Genomic DNA, 15,000 nt, shown 5'->3' with positions numbered 1-15,000 from the left:
AAATACCATTTACTTGGTGTATTTTGTCCTCCAGATAGATTTACCTTCCTTTGTATTTGTTGCACACCAAGGCCACATAGTAGTGTTTCTGCAACTAACTGCTTACACTCCTAATTTTCTACTTCTACCTCTTTCTTGCTTACACTTACATTACAGCTCCAAGGCTTTTACTTATTATGCTGATTGCTTTTATTTGCAGTCTTCTGTGAGGGGGCGGACCAGATCTCTACCTGCTTTTTGTGGTTATACCTTCCCCCATTTTGTATCTCCCTCCTCCCCCATGCACATTAACTAGTCTATATTAGTGGGTCTCCTTGAGTGGCGCCATTTTAAAAGTTAGCTTTTGGCCTACTTGTGGTGAGGAAGCTTCCCCAGACCCTTTTCAGTGTGCACACTTGCAAGTAAGTGCCTGCAACTGTTTAAGCTCTTCTGAAATGTTTGTGGTGCACCTGGTTTAACAGACATGTTTATGTTTTCCAACTGAAGTACTTAGCTAACTTTATGTAGTCTAGGGATCTAACTGATGTAGTGATTGCTTTTACTACAGAAACTGTTTACTGTTACATATGCTGTTATGCTCACAATAGTCTAAGGGACTAACTGAAGCTGTGACTGCTTTTACTACATAAACTGTTTGCTGTCAAATATGCTGATATGCTTACAAGGAATTTGGCTGGAGACTTGTGTTATGTGATGCATACAACAACTGCAGTAAACAAGTGCTACATTCTCCATACTTTCCTTACCTCTGAGCTTACCTACCTAACAACAGATTGTTCTACACAGTCTTGCCTTCTTCCTTCTCCTTGGCTGTACCCACTCCATTCGTCCTGCGGGCTCACTCTGCTCCCCTACCCCCAATTCTCACCCACCCCCAGTGCTCCTACACTTATTCTAGCCATAAGTCACTTCCCCCGTCTCACCCAATCCACTCTCATCTCCTCACTATCCCCTACCCACTCATCCTCCAATACTCTCTCACCCCTACCCCATCCCTAATCCTTAAAGCTCTAGATGCAATTCCATACTCCTCCCTCCTACACTGTCACCAATAATCCTATTACATCCTCAACACCTAACCCCCAACTCTTCCATTATACATAAACCACACCAAGTCTCTTCAAACCATTCTCATCCTTTCCCTAAGTCTACTACTCCTAATTCCTCTATACCATGCTACCTCCTATTCCTCTTACAAACTACCCATTTTTTCCTATCCCCTCTTCACCCCACCATCACCCCTAACACACATCATAACTCTGCTACATCTCATTTCCACACTATATCCTCCTCCCTAGTGCTTCCAAATCCACTTCTCTGCTTTAAACTAAAACTCCTATCCTCCTCAATGAAACATCATATTCCCAAAGCACTATTGTACCTCCCACCAAACTCTAGGAGCATATCCAAACCACTGCTCTCATTCCCATTCAACTGCTTATGCCTAGCAGGAGACATACTCCCCACCCAGGAACTAGTATCAGCAGGAATCTATCACCCCCCATTACCACCCATACTACCAACCCTAAATACCTCAAGATCCTGACCATCAATACCCAGAGTCTAAGAAACAAATTAACCCACTTCCACGCTTGGCTATCTCATACCCAACCTGACATAGCAGCTGTCTCTGAGACATGGCTAAAACCCAATATTTCAGACTCTGAAATACTACCCCCTGGGTTTCAAGTACTTAGACAAGACCACCTAAAAAAGAAGGGTAGAGGAGTAGCCTTAATCTACTCTAGCCTACTCTCCATCACTCCCTATCAAAATCCTATTCCACAGTTCAACAATGCGGAACTAGTCATGGGGAATCTCTAACTAAATAACCAGAAAAGCATTTGTGTTATAGCCCTCTATATCCCCCCTGGAAACAACATTAAAACACTTGAGGAAATTCTTCTATGGGCCTCATATAATATCAAGCTTGAGACATACATCTTAGGAGATGTGAACATTGACTGGAACAAAATTACTACCAATAACCCCACCATTTCAATCAATCTATGTAATTTCACTCAACTCACAAATGCTATAACCAGACCTAATAAAAATAACCCCCAGGCTCCATACTGGACTGGATCCTTGTCTCCTACCAAAACAAAATCTCCCACACTGGCACCTTACCAGATTCTATCAGTGATCACTTACCAGCCTTCATCCATAGAGCAACCCCCTCCTCTCCTCATCTACACCAATATATCCATACTCAGAATCTCAACAACTTTAACCCCTACAACTTTTTCCATTTTTTTCAAACTGATAAATTGGGACACTGTAAAAACTCTACCTCTGGACAGTGCTGTCAAATTCTTCAACTCAACCTTCTTAGACGCTATTAACTCCCAAGCCCCTCCAAGAATAACATGTATAAAAAACAATTCTGCCCCTTGGCTTAGCAAAGATACCAAAACACTCATGCAACAAAGAGACAAGACCTGGAAACTCTACCATCATAATATGCACCCTGACACCCTTCTTAAATATAAACAACTCTGCAACTTAGCCAAAAAAACATATCATACAAGACAAAAAGGCATACTATATCAAACTCCAGTCTAATCACTCCTCTAACCCCATACAATTCTGGAAATCCATCAACTCACTTCTCAACTCAGGCACCAAAAACAACCCTTGCCCTGACACAAGTAAATCTGACCCAGAAATAGCTACTCTGTTCAACTCCTTCTTTATTAACTCTATAACAGAACTCACTAAAACTTCCCCAAACAACAACACTTCTCCCATATTAAATCCTCCGCACAACCTTCCACCCCAAAATCACCTCCCATATTCCACCTCAAACCCATCCCCACCTCATATATATAAAAACTTATCTCTAAGCTTAAGCTTTGTTCCACTGCCCCTGACAATATGCCCTCACTCTTTTTTAAGAATTGCAGCAGACAGCATCGCTATCCCCATTAGCATACTCATCAAGAGATCCATACAAGAATCATATGTCCCCAAACTGTGGCATGCAGCTTTTATCCTACCCCTCCATAAAGGAGGCAAAAATAATAACATCTCCAACTTCCGACCCATAGCAATTCTCTCCCCTATTTCAAAAATTCTTGAAAATGCATCCACCTCCAGCTCATGCCATTATTTACACATAACCAACTCCTCGCCCCAACACAACATGGGTTCTGTCCTGGCCATAGCACAATAACAGCTCTTCTGTATTTTCTAGACATTATAAACCATGCCCGTGACTCCGGCGAACTTGTATCCACAGTCCTTCTTGACCTCTCCTAGGCTTTTGATGCAGTATCCCATACCCACCTCATTCACCACCTTTCCAATCTTAACCTCTCACAAAACACCATTACCTGGTTCAGCAGTTACCTCTCTGACAGATCTCAGGCAGTAAAATGGAAGACTGGCACCTCAGCCTTCCTTCCCACCCCAACCGGGGTACCCCAGGGATTCGTTCTTGGCCCTATGCTCTTCAATATCTTCATTAATGATTTCCATGCCGCCATTCCTAACACTAAGAAAGTACAATATGCAAATGACTCAACTTTAGTTTGCTCTGCATCAAACCACCCTGAGCTACAAACAAAAACTCAAACTGCCTTCTCAACTACTGAGAACTGGATGCTCCAAAATCACCTCTCTTTGAATGCCAACAAATCAAAGATCCTTCTATTCTTTCTCTCAAAATCTATCCACCTAGACAAAACCTCTTTCAAGACTACAAGCCTTGCCAACTCCACTATAGAAGTTGTTCCTTTTGATAAACTTCTTGGAGTTACTATTGGCAAACACCTAAAATTCGATACCCATATTCAGCTAAATATAAAGAAAACCCATCAGAAACTTGGCATGCTGTACAGAAACTCCCACTTCCACTCCCCCTCAACAAGACAGACCCTCGTCACTACATTCTTACTACCTTTACTAATGTATGATGCTCCCCTACTAACCAACCTATCTTCCTCCATCTCTTCTAAACTAGAATCCTGTTACAATAAAATCTCAAAGTTCCCCACCACTTCCAAATACTCCACTCACCACTGTAAACCTCTCCATCAGCTGCAATGGCTAGAAATCCCAAACTACCTTGACTACCTCCAACTCATCACCACTCACAAGCTTATTTTCAAATCAACTATATGCCCAGCACTAACAAACATCTTAACATTATACACCCCAAACAGAGCTCTAAGATCTACCCACCAAACTCTTATCTGTTTATAAACCAAACCATCCCAATGGTCAGCTTCTCCTATCCTTTTCCATCGCCAACAATGGAATTCTCTCCCTCCATCTCTAAGAATTTCTGAGAACTGTGAACACTTCAAAACCCAGCTTCATTCTTACCTCTCCCAAAAATGGAAATACAATTGCACTCCACCTACCTAACCTGCTTAATACATAAATACTTTATAACACACAAAGTTTGTTCTTCCTTACACACTATTGATTAACCCTATGTACTGCCTTCATGCTAATGCTATCTCTATACCACTCTCAGAGGATTTAAACCTCTGTATTAATTTTACTCATGCTAATATTCATGCATAAAGAACTCATCCATGCTAATGTTATTTCTATATTATTCTCAGATGATTTAAACCTCTGTATTAATTTAACCTTGCACTACTGTTCTCAACCACTAAACATGTAAATATGCTTTGCATCCTTATCCAAGCTGCTGTTAACTTTTGTTTAGTGTTTGCTATTTTGTATGTAAAATTTCCTTAGTTTGTTTCTGTTTCCACTATGTATTGTACTTCATATTATGGAGCTTGTACTATGTATTATTGGAGCTTTTCTCCCCGGGCCTCCACTGAAAACGGGTTCTTTGAGCCCAGTGGACCTCCCCGGTCATCAATCTCGAAATAAATAAATAAAACACAGATAAGGATTTATCCCTGAGTAGAATCCAACCCTCAGCCAAAATGATGCGCTGAAACAAGATGATGATAAGTAGACTTAATATTGGATAAGTAGCTGGTGTCGTTGCATGCAATTCCAGTGTGTGTTAGTTTGGGATGTGATGACTGACAATGCCAACTTGTTCACCAAGGATGTCCTGCATCTTCTGTTCCTCAGATTCTGCATGCTTGCCATACGGTTTTCTCCTCAGAATGTCTTTCTGGCGAACTCCATCTTCTGAACATTCCAAAATAATAAAACAACCTTGCAGTAAAGTAAAAACTGGACACACCAAAGTTAATCTGCTCAATGCCTGAAGTATTAATAATAAACCAGTAGATCTTAAGCTTCTTGCAACTCTAATATGACAATCTTTGTTGTAAGATAGACGATTTCAAAGTAAAGAGAGCCCTTCTTGTTTAACAGCTTTCAGTATGTATCATGCAAAAAGACCTGATGGAAAATATGGAGGGAGGATCAATATTTGTCAGCAACCCAGTTATCTTTAGACAAATTCTATACCATCCAGAAACAAAACTTGTTAAGCTTAATTTTTTCTAAAAAAGAAAATATCAGTTTGTAACCTTTTACAGGTCATCATCCAAGTACTTAGAGGAACACAGACATTTGTAGATGTGTCTACTGTATGAACCATAAATAAAACTACCTTTTTGATGAGTGATTTCAAGTATCTATTTAACTGGAGCACCTTTCCTGCAAAGACTGGGTATGCTCAAAGAATCCTACACATAGTAAATGGCAATTTCTTTAGATAAATAAATATGCAGCCCACTAGAGGTCAAAATCTTCTGAATAAAAATCAACACTAGCAGTGCAGTTACCTGGGCTACTCCTGTAGTATCCTGATATCTGGTCACATTCAATTTCAAATCATTAATCTTCTATTTGGCATCTAATCTCATCACAACAATCTTCTCAGAATTCAATGACATTAAAAAGACACACCTATTAAAACTATATGATGCAACAGTTTACTTAGGTTATCCAGCTTGGGAGCATGTCGATCTGTCGAAGGCAGTCTCAGGGAACACAAATAAACCACTGGCATTTCACCAAAACCGCCTCTGTTGAAAGTTTAGATTGCCTTCTTTTACATTGTTGTATGACCTTGGAATTGGTATTTATAATTTCAGAGGGTTTGGGGGTGCAGGGGGGTGTGCTCCACCTGCAAAAAATATTGTTTCAATGTTCACTGAAAGCAGTCTCTGTGAACTGGTTTTGTTTTATCATTCTATTTACTTTCATCGAAACAAACTTCAAATCCATCCAGCTCTTAGTGCCCTGGTGCATTTTTCCAATGTGGAAAAAAAGATCTTCTCACTGGTTGCCACAAATTATACAAGTGGCTTGTTACTTTGCCACATGAAACAGTCAACCGCACATGAAGTGCTTCAGTTATGACCACAAATATAGCAGATGCATTCATTTCGGAATGCACATACTGCATTACTTCAGCATCTGATAATCATGCTTCCTAACACCTTGCACACAGGCCAGCCATCCCTGTCACCCTATCTAATTCATCCCTTCACTGATTGCTTGCACCTGAGGCAGACTGCTCCCTCTGCCCTGCCTTGGTACACCACTGATAGGGTGAGCTCATAAAATTCAAACTCATGACTTCTATTCTCATATAGCTTCAGCTGTTACTTATACCAGCGAATTTCAATCATGTCTAACAAACAGCGTAAACAAAGCAGTTTCAATCCAAACCAGCTATACTGAGGAATGCAAAAATAAATCATTTTTTTGGAATGCTGGCAGTGATAAACTGTATAATAAAAGAAAATAAAACTAATTTATTCATTTTATTTATTTATCCTTTGATGAGCAGTTTAGTCCAACTACGCTTTTATCCTCTTTTCAGGGAGCCCGAGGTGGCATTTATAATACTGGAGGAAATTTGACCAGAGCAGGAGAGAACTTCACCTACTGTTTTTCAGTTAGGTACTGTGTATTGTCTCATATCCACCTGAACTACCACCAGCTCAAGCAGATGTGACCTCGTTTAACATCTCATCTGATAGCCTACAATAATTCAAAATCTGCCCTCATTAAAAAACTATAAAAGAGATCTGCAGAAAACTGAAAACTCTCTTAAGGAAGATCAAAGTGGAACACAAATTAAAACTGACATCCAAAAGCGAGGATAATTATACATCCTTCTTTAACCACTCTACAAAATTAAGAAATAATATTCAGCAATGGGTCACCAAATCTAAACCTGAAGATATTGCTAATATATTTAGGGATATATTTAGTGCCATCTTCAAGTTTAAATGGTTAATGAAGTTAAAAAAATTCCCTGAGAGCCACCCTCCCAAGATTATTGTGGAACATGACCTAACTGCACAGTGTGAAGATAAAATTACCACCTCTGTGGATTCCAACAACATAATTAGTTACTTATTCAGTAATGTCAAACATGCCCAGTCTGAACCCTTCCTAAAACTGCTCAGGTTAAGTACAGAGGCAGGATATGTTCCTGAGGTATGGAAAACTGCTATTGTTATTCCTCTTCAAAAGGAGATCCCACCTCAGATCCGGGAAACTACAGAACTATCAGCCTAACAAGCCATTAACCCATTTTATGTATGTAAATAAAATAAACACACACACACACATACATCTATATCAACCGTATTTCCCCGAAAATAAGACTGGGTCTTATACCCCCCCCCCCCCGAAATATGCATTAGGGCTTATTATCAGGGGATGCCTTATTTACCCCTTGTACAACAATCTACATTTATTCATGTACAAAAATTGACATTTATTCATCATCTTCTTTTGGCTGTTCCCGTTAGGGGTTGCCACAGCGGATCATCTGTTTCCATTTCTTCCTGTCCTCTGCATCATGCTCTTTCACACCAACCACCTGCATGTCCTCTCTCACCACAACCATAAACCTTATCTTAGGCCTTCCTCTTTTCCTCTTACCTGGCAGCTCCATCCTTAGCATCCTTTTCCCAATATACCCAGCATCCCTCCTCAGCACATGTCCAAACCAACGGAATCTCATCTCTCTTGCTTTGTCGCCAAACTGTCCAACCTGAGCTGACCCTCTAATATACTGATTCCTAATCCTGTCCATCCTAGTCACACCCAGTGCAAATCTTAACATCTTTAACTCTGCCACATCCAGCTCTAACTCCTGCCTTTTCATCAATGCTACCGTCTCCAGCCCATATAACATAGCTGGTCTCACTACCCTCTTGTAGACTTTCCCTTTCACTCTTATTGGTACCCGTCTGTCACAAATCACTCCTGACACTCTTCTCCACCCATTCCACCCTGCCTGTACTCTCTTCTTCACCTCTCTTCCCCACTCACCATTACTCTGAACTGTTGATCCCAAGTACTTAAACTCATCCACCTTTACAAACTCTACTCCCTGCATCCTCACCATTCCTCTACCCTCCCTCTCATTTATACACATATATTATGTTTTAGCCCTGCTGACCTTCATTCCTCTCCTCTCTAAAGCATATCTCCACCTCTCCAGGGTCTCCTCAACCTGGTCCCTACACTCACTACATATCACAATGTCATCTGCAAACATCATAGTCCATGGGGCCTCCTGTCTAATCTCATCTGTCAACCTGTCCATCACCACTGCAAATAAGAAAGGGCTCAGAGCTGATCCTTGATGTAATCCCACCTTCACCTTAAATGTATCTGTCACTCCCACCGCAGTCCTCACCAATGTCACACTACCCCTCTACATATCCTGTACCACTCTTACATACTTCTCCGCCACTCCTGACTTCCTCATACAATACCACAACTCCTCTCTAGGCACCCTGTCATATGCTTTCTCTAAGTCCACAAAGACACAATGCAACTCCTTCTGACCTTCTCTGTATTTCTCCAACAACACTCTCAGAGCAAATATTGCATCTGTAGTGCTCTTTCCTGGCATGAAACCATACTGTTGATCACTAATCATCACCTCCCTTCTTAACCTTGCTTCCACTACTCTTTCCCATAACTTCAAGCTGTGACTGATCAGTTTTATCCCACTGTAGTTACTGCAGCTCTGCACATCACCCTTATTCTTAAAGATAGGTACCAAAACACTTTTTCTCCACTCCTCAGGCATCCTCTGACTTTCCAAAATTTCATTAAACAATCTGGTTAAAAATTCCACTGCCATTTCTCCTAAGCACCTCCATGCTTCCACTGGTATGTCATCTGGGCCAACAGCCTTTCCATTCTTCATCCTCTTCAAAGCTGTCCTTACTTCCTCCTTGCTAATCTGCTTCACTTCCTGATTCACTATTCCCACATCATTCAACCTTCTCTCTCTCTCATTCTCTTCATTCATCAGCCCTTCAAAGTACTCTTTCCATCTACTCAACACACTCTCCTCACTTGTGAGTACGTTTCCCTCACTGTCCTTTATCACCCTTACCTGCTGCACATCTTCAACATTTATTCATGTACACAAATCGACATTTATTCATGTACAAAAATCAACATGTATTCATGTACACAAATTGACATTTATTCATGTACACAAATCGACATTTATTCATGTACACAAATCGACATTTATTCATGTACACAAATTGACATTTATTCATGTACACAAATCGACATTTATTCATGTACACAAATCGACATTTATTCATGTACAAAAATCAACATTTATTCATGTACACAAATCGACATTTATTCATGTACACAAATCGACATTTATTCATGTACACAAATTGACATTTATTCATGTACACAAATCGACATTTATTCATGTACACAAATTGACATGTATTTGGTACTTTTCCGTTATTGGGCAACAGTTCTAGGTAACGCATTAACAGTTGTGTGAGAATTCTACATAAACAGTGCAACAAACATTTCAACTTCAGAATATGTACACCTTGGCTTTCACAGTGCAATATTTCATGTTTAACAGACAGTGCAGTAAAATCTCAATACACGTGTATTGGAGGAGGGGAATAAAACAGGTGAATAACTGCCACTTTTTGAGTGGTGATGCTTTCTTTATTCCTTACCCAAACCGTAAGGGAAGAATAATGGAAAGTCATAAAAATGAAGTCTGGGAACTAGCGGCCTTACTTTGTAATTACCCCTTGATAATGAAACGTTACCTTAATACAATAAAGTCAAAAAATTGACAAGAGCTTGCTGGCAGCTGAAAGCAGAAACAATCCATTCTGTTGCCCCGATAACAGAAAAGTTATTCAAATAGTCATGTCATCTTCTTTTGGAACATTGTCGTAAGTCTCCAACCCCTGGATTCTGGCCTGAATTTCTTGTGACTCCATTTCCTGTAGAACTATTGGCCCCAATCTATCATACCTCGCAATAGAGCTCTCCTTAAATGAGCACTGCTTGTCCATGTAGCCTGCTCATAGTGCATTGGCAACACAGCTGTCAGTGATTTTATCCCATGAATTCTTCACCCAAGTCACGCCCTCTTGCAGGCTAGGCTTCACAAAGTTTCCATTCTGATTTCTCTCCATTTTATTTTCAATGTAGTCATTGAGTTCTGTGTGCAATTGGTCCTTGAATGGCTTGTTTATTGCAATATCAAGAGTCTGGAGATAGGCAGTCATTCCTGCAGGAATCATTATTTGATCTATTCTTCTCTGTGCTAGGAATTTATTCATGTCTTTATCGCAGTGAGTGCTGGCTGAATCCCAGACTAGCAGACCTCTTTCACCACCTTGCAAAACAAGTGGCAGCATTACATTGACCCACTTTCTTATAACTGCTTGCGTGCACCAGGATTTTTTGGTTTCAAGAATGCAAATACCTGAAACATGTTCAATCTTATCTTTCTTGCCCTTACGAATGATTAGAGGTGGGGTTTTCTTTCCATCTAGATGAATTGCCAAAATACAGGTAACACATGCACTTTCATAGCCAGTGGAGAGAATGTAGATTGACGAGGCACCCCTCTGATCAATTGTTGTTTGAGATCCTTGGCCCATAAACACTGCAGTTTCATCCATAGCAATCATGTTGGAGAGTTGGTATTTAGAAAAGTCGATGCCGTCAACAAAGGACTTGAATGCAAGTGCAGGTTTAATAACTTCAGTACCTTCCAGCTTGAACAGTGTTGTTGAACTTCTTAGAGACAGTTCATATCACTGAAGGAAGCCATCCAGCCAATGTTGTGATGCTTTGAATTCTTCTTGGGATATTTCTAACTGTGTTGCCATTGAAAGGGCAAATGCTTGAATATCAGCCCTGCGCACAACCAAAGCCTTTGCTCTCCTGTTAGCAATCCATTCACAGATGATGTCTTCCAGCTCAGGAAATAATGGTTGCTGACATGATCCACACTTGCACTTCTTAGCATTTCCCTTGTCGGTCTGTTCACTGAAGTTATCGTATGCTGCTCACCATTTTCAGACCATTCGGAGATCCAACCTCTTCTCTTTGCAGAAAGCCATCAGATTCTTTCCCCAAGAGTGCTCCATGATTCCTTTCTTGTACTCGATGGAATAGCTCTTTTTTTTTTGCACTCATCTTGTCGAGGGGGGTGGTTAATTGAAGACTTACGAGATAGGAGTGGCAACACAAAATGGCGATGGTTAAGAAGACACAAATGCATCTGTTCATTATCAAGTGCACACATTCTACGTTTATACAGAGGGATGACTGTGCTGTCCTCCACTCTATCAAAAAAAGTCAGTCTGGAGACTGTGGTTAAATAGAGACCAAAGTACACTTGCAAGTGTTTATGGGCCAAGGATCTCAACCATCAAGTGTGAGTGAGGATTAGGGTTACAGTAAGAATTGTGGAGGACTCCCGGGGAAAGAATCTTATGACTTTCTGCAAAGAGAAGAAGTTGGGTGCCCGAATGGCCCGAAAATGGAAAGCAGAGTACAATAACTTCTGTCAACAGATATTGATAATATTATTATTTTATATTATACCATGACCCCCCCAAAACGTGCACGCTGATTGGCCAGCGTGCCCGTTGTAAATCGAGTTATACTAATGGAAAAAGGTCCGGTCGCCTGGACTTTTTTCCATTAGTATAACTTCTTTTAAAACACTGTCTCGCTATGTTAAATGGGTTTAACATGAGACAACTTTAAAATAAGCAACGGAGATCTCCGTTGCTTATTTAAAGCTGTCTCGCTATGTTAAACCCATTTAACATAGCGAGACAGTGTTTAAAACGGAGAAAGCAAGATCTCCGTTGCTTTTTTTAGTGTCTCGCTATGTTAAATGAGTTTAACATAGTGAGACAGTTTTAAAATAAGCAACGGAGATGTCCGTTGCTTATTTTAAAACTGTCTCGCTATGTTAAACTCATTTAACATAGCGAGACACTAACAAAAAGCAACGGAGATCTTGCTTTCTCCGTTGCTTTTGCCCACAGCTCTGATGTACTGCGCAGGCTGTACATCAGAACTGCCGCGGATGCCAGACATCTGCGGAAGGGCAGTAAACAGGCATTATACTATGCCATTATTTAAGAAAAGTAACAGTTTCTTTTCTTAAATAATGTCATAATAGCAATAACCACTTCTGGGTGGGTAATGCTAAATTTACCACGGTTGGCTTTGTTTGGTCCCTTGGGCTTCCCCGGGACCAAACCACGCCAACCGTGGGTAAGCATTACCCACACCCAGGCGTGGGTTATTGCTATAATTAAACACGTCCATCATGTGTTGCTGACGATCTTAACTGGGGTAGGGCTTATATCATGACCACCCTGAAAAACCATGCTAGGCCTTATTCTCTGGATAGGTCTTATTTATGGAGAAATGGTATATATATATATATATATATATATATATATATATATATATATATATATAGATATATATATAAATATAAATATATATATATATATATATATATATATATATATATATATATATATATATATATATATATATACATATATATATATATAAAATATCTATCTATATATATATATATATATATATATATATATATATATATATATATATATATATACAGATATATATATATATATATATATATATATATATATATATATATATATATATATATATACAGCATAAATAGTAGCCAACACCTTTAACACTTTTTTTACTGAGACCATCCAGTCCCTAGCCAATCATCTACCTACTTCTTCCCCCTCCTTAACTCTTCCTGATGACTCACCTCCTCTCTCCTTTAACCTACAACCAGTATCTACCTCCTATATTCGTACCCTATTAAAAAAACTGAAACCGTCCACCCTAGCGGCCGATCGCCTCCCAGCGGAATACCTACAAATAGCATCTGATGTCATAGCCTATCCCATATCAATCTTGATTAACAGATCTATAATTGAGGTCACCATCCCCCCATTTGGAAAATTTCATACATCATTCCACTTCATAAGGGAGGCTCCTCCACAGAAACATCTAACTATAGACCCATTGCAATATTGTCTCCGATAGCTAAAATTATGGAACGGTGTGTTCACAAACAACTCCTACACTACCTTACCCTCAATAATCTGCTGTCTATAACCCAGCATGGCTTCCGCCCCCATCACAGTACAACCACTGCCCTTCTCTCCTTTGTTGACTCAGTCAATAGCAACCATAACAAAAAACTAATATCCTCTGCTCTCTTTCTTGACCTATCGATAGCTTTCGACATGGTTAACCACCAGCTATTACTACACACCCTGCAAACCCTACATCTTGACAACTTAGCTTTAAGCTGGTTTAAGGACTACCTTTCTGGCAGGCAACAAGCAGTCCAATGGCAAAATAGTCTATCTCACCTGCTCTCAAACAACATTGGTGTTCCACAGGGCTCCATACTTGGTCCCCTTCTTTTCTCTGTTTTCATAAATGATCTTCACACAGTCATCCCCAGAGCCACCTGCATTCAATATGCAGATGACTCTACCCTGATGTGCTCTGATCCGTCTCTCCATAATCTCCAAGCAGCCACCCAACAATGTTTTGCCAAAGTTGAAAAATGGTTCTCCGACCTGAAACTCATACTTAACCCGACTAAAACCAAGTTACTTCTATTTTTCCCCACGTCTACCACTCCCCTAGCACAAGAACCCCCACCGGGTAATCCTAGGACCTTTTTTGTGGAATCCTTTAATGGCACCATCATTGAGCCCGTCTCCTATACCAAACTATTAGGTGTCACTATTGACCATAAGCTTAAATTCGATATGCACATTGCCCAAACCATTAAGTCAGTTAACAAGAAATTAGGCTCAATGTACAGAATCAAGAACTTTCTTACTCCTCATGCTAAATTAACCATTGCTCATACCCATCTCCTTTCCACCCTACTATATGCCTCACCGATATTTTCCTTCCTCAATAAACGTGAGCTCAACAACCTCCCTACCACCTACCATCATATTGCCAGATTCGTAACAGGTACATCCTATCGTACCCACCATTGCCTCAACCTCAAGAAACTTGGCTGGTTGGAACTGCCCAATCTTCTTAAATTAAACCAACTCACCGAAGCATTCAAAATAATTAATCAACCAGAGAAAACCCCCTCGCTGAGCAAAATCCTGACCCCCTACACCAACTTAAGTAGCCTTCGATCCTCAAACAGTGTTCAGGTATTAACCATCAAATCTAATAACATGGGTGGCGATGCTCTTTATGCTAACTCCATCGGAAAGCAATGGAATTCCCTTCCCAACAACCTCAGGCTCATGACTTCACTCAATCTATTCAAAACTAATCTCAGAGAATTACTTAAGTCTCACTGGTTATGCCCATGTCCTAACCCAGATTAATTCCTATAGGTCTCACAGTACCTAAATCTCTCCTTCCTCTCAAGTTTTTTATATAGCATTTCAATACCTCCACAGGTATCCATGTCATGTGACCAACTCAACAAATGTTTGCCAAACTATCAGCATGTATATTTAGATGTTGTTATTGTTTTATTATTATATTAATGTAGTTTCTTCTATCTAATTGTAGTGTGATACTTCTGTTAATTGTGGGAGCTTTTCTCCCCGGGCCTCTACTGAAAAAGGACATGTATCCAGCTAGACTAGCCCGGTCAACAAATGTAAAATAAATAAATAAAATAAAATAAATATATATATATATATATATATATATATATATATA

Source organism: Protopterus annectens, chromosome 8.part0 (assembly GCF_019279795.1).
Source record: "Protopterus annectens isolate FY-2018-M chromosome 8.part0, PAN1.0, whole genome shotgun sequence".
NCBI classification, from domain to species: Eukaryota; Metazoa; Chordata; order Ceratodontiformes; family Protopteridae; genus Protopterus; species Protopterus annectens.
Note: the sequence above shows the minus strand (reverse complement) of the source record.